Genomic DNA, 2,682 nt, shown 5'->3' with positions numbered 1-2,682 from the left:
CGTCCAGGCCCTCCTCTTGCATAGGTTAAGGATATTTACAAACTAAGAATCCTGGCTCTCTTCTGAGTCACTTAATTAAACTTCTAAACTTCTCAAATTGTCACAATGTATCAACCAATACAAAGGATAATAGTATATTTTTGCAATCATGAGAGTTAAAGAAAAATTTATATATACATGTATTTATGTATATGTCTGTGTACATGTGTCCGTATAAAATTGGTTTATAGGACCTCCTAGAGGCTTCAACGTGGAACCATGGGACGCTTGGAGAAGAAAAAGTGTGAACGAAGTTCTGCCATCAACTACACCACCAGAAACAAAGCCTGGAAGAAGCTGTAGCTGAGCCTGGCTGACTTTAGGCGGCTGTGCATCCTGAAGGGTATTTATCCCCATGAGCCCAAGCATAAGAAGAAAGTGAACAAGGGTTCCACAGCAGTCTGAACCTTTTATCTCATTAAAGATATCAAATTTCTCCTCCACCATCCTGTTGTCAACAAATTCCAGGAATGCAAGGTGTTTGTTTGGAAGTTCCGGAAGGCCTATGGGAAAAGTGAGTGGAACACTGTGGAGCATCTGAAGGACAATAAGCCCAGCTACAAACTTGACCACATCATCAAAGAGTGGTACTGTACACTTATCAATGCTCTGTGGGATGGATGATGCTCTGTCCATGTGCTTCCTCTTTTCTACCTTCCCGTGGACAGGCAAGTGCCATGTGCCATCCAGCTGTGCCAGTGGCTCACCATGAAGTTTCTGCACTACATCATTGCCACTGGTGCCTTGTGAAAGGTCTTCCTGTCCATCAAAGGCATTTACTAACAGGTTGAGGTGCTGGGGCAGCCCATTGTGTGGATCTCACCCTATGCTCTCTCTCATGATCACCCGACAGATGTAGACTACAGGGTCATGGCCACTTTCACTGAATTCTACACCACCCTGCTGGGCTTTGTCAACATTCACCTCCACCAGTTGCTCAACCTGCACTACTCACCAAAGCTTGAGGGTCAGGCCCGAACAGAGGTGAAGGCAAAGGAGGATGCCTATGCATTGGATTTCGAGAGCTCCATGCAGAAACTGGCGGCCCTCAGTGCCAGCCTGGCCCCTGTGGTGATGCCTGCAGCAGAGGAGGAGGCTCAGGATAACAAGTGTTCTGCTGATGGGGAGATGGCATTACAGGAGGAGAACCACAGGAAGGAGCTGGAGGCTCAAGAAAAGCACAAGAAGCTCTTTGAAGACTTGAAGTTCCTCCTGAACTGTGAGGTGCCCCAAGAGGCCCTGGCCTTTGTCATCAGAAGTTTCAGGGGGGATGTGTCCTGGGACAAATCTTTGTGCACTGGGGCCACCTATGATGTCACAGATGCTGACATCACCCACCAGATTGTCGACCAGCCTGGACAGCAGACCCGTCATCAGCAGGTACCACCTGCAGCCCCCATAGATATTTGACTGTGTCACTGCCCGGCTCCTCCTCCTTGTGGCAGAGTACTTCTCTGGGGTGCAGCCGCCCCCACACCCTTCATGTCTGAGAAGGAAGGACATTACATTCCACCAGAGAAGCTGAAGCTGCTGGCTCTGCAGCAAGGAGAGGATCCAGGAAACTTGAAAGAATTGGAAGAGGAGGCGGAGGAAGAATAAGAAGAAGACAATGAAGATGAGGGCGAGGAGGAAGAGGAAGATGGAGAGGCTGGTTCAGAGAAGGAGGAGGCCCACCTTGTAGCCGTGGAGGAGCAGAGGATAGAGGAGAAGAAACCCAGGGTAATGGCAGGCACTGTGAAGCTGGAGGACAAGTGGTAGCTGCCCCAGAGGGAGGAGAGTGAGGCCAAGTGCCTGGCCAACATGATAAGGAAGAAGCAGAAATACCTTTACTGAAAGATCATGTTTGGCAAGAGGCGCAAAATCCCAGAGGTCACACACTGGCACAGAAGCAGAAAGCTCATGATGAGGCTCTGAGGTCTGAGAAGAAGGCCAAGAAGACAAGGACTGTATGAGTGCTCATGATCCTCCCAGAGTTGACATGGCAGAGGCAGGCCAGGGGACCTATGCTGGTGGCACGCCCGTCACTTCTGCTCTCATCCCTCTTCTCCCCCGGCCAGCCCTGGACCCTCATGGCCTCTGTTTGGGTGCATAGACTGTCCAGGTTCCTGTGGATAGAGCTCCCCACTGATGGCTGAGCAGAGAAGAGGCCTTCTGTGTTCTCAGGAGTCAGTGATATGCGGAGCAGGCATCTGACAGACCCTTCCCTTGCTGCCTGCATTCATTCTGGCTTTCCATAGCCCCCACCTACAACTGGAGCTGTGAAGGGCTGAGGGTTCTGTGAAGGGCTGAGAGTGGAGACAATTTTGTTATTAAATGGCTGGATTCTAAAATAAATAAATAAAATAAAATTGGTTTATAGCAAACACAAAGCTGGCAGTATCAGCAGTTATTGTTAGTTATTGTATTTATAACTAAGTGGCCCATAGAAGGCATTTAATTAGCTGTTTTTGGCTTTTCTGTAAGTGAAAAAGAAACAATATCTAGTACATTTATTGAGAAGTTAAATAAAATGACATAGGCAGCTGTCCTTTGTCTCCTCTTGCCGTTATTCTAAATATCTGAATTCTCCTTTGGGATATAGGGAGGTAAATCTTGAATGTCCTGTTAAGTGTCATTTCATGAGAGTTCCTGGCTGATAATCAT

General features: G+C 48.1%; 1 pseudogene; it reads left to right on the top strand.

The window, feature by feature from the left end:
- Window positions 1-258: 258 nt before the first annotated feature.
- Window positions 259-1,991, top strand: LOC101584902 (annotated as a pseudogene).
- The last annotated feature ends 691 nt before the right edge of the window (window positions 1,992-2,682 follow it).

The sequence above is a fragment of the Octodon degus genome, unplaced genomic scaffold (assembly GCF_000260255.1).
Source record: "Octodon degus isolate 3935 unplaced genomic scaffold, OctDeg1.0 scaffold00200, whole genome shotgun sequence".
Taxonomy (NCBI): Eukaryota; Metazoa; Chordata; class Mammalia; order Rodentia; family Octodontidae; genus Octodon; species Octodon degus.
The sequence above is the reverse complement of the archived record's forward strand: the minus strand, read 5'-3'. Positions and strand labels throughout refer to the sequence as shown.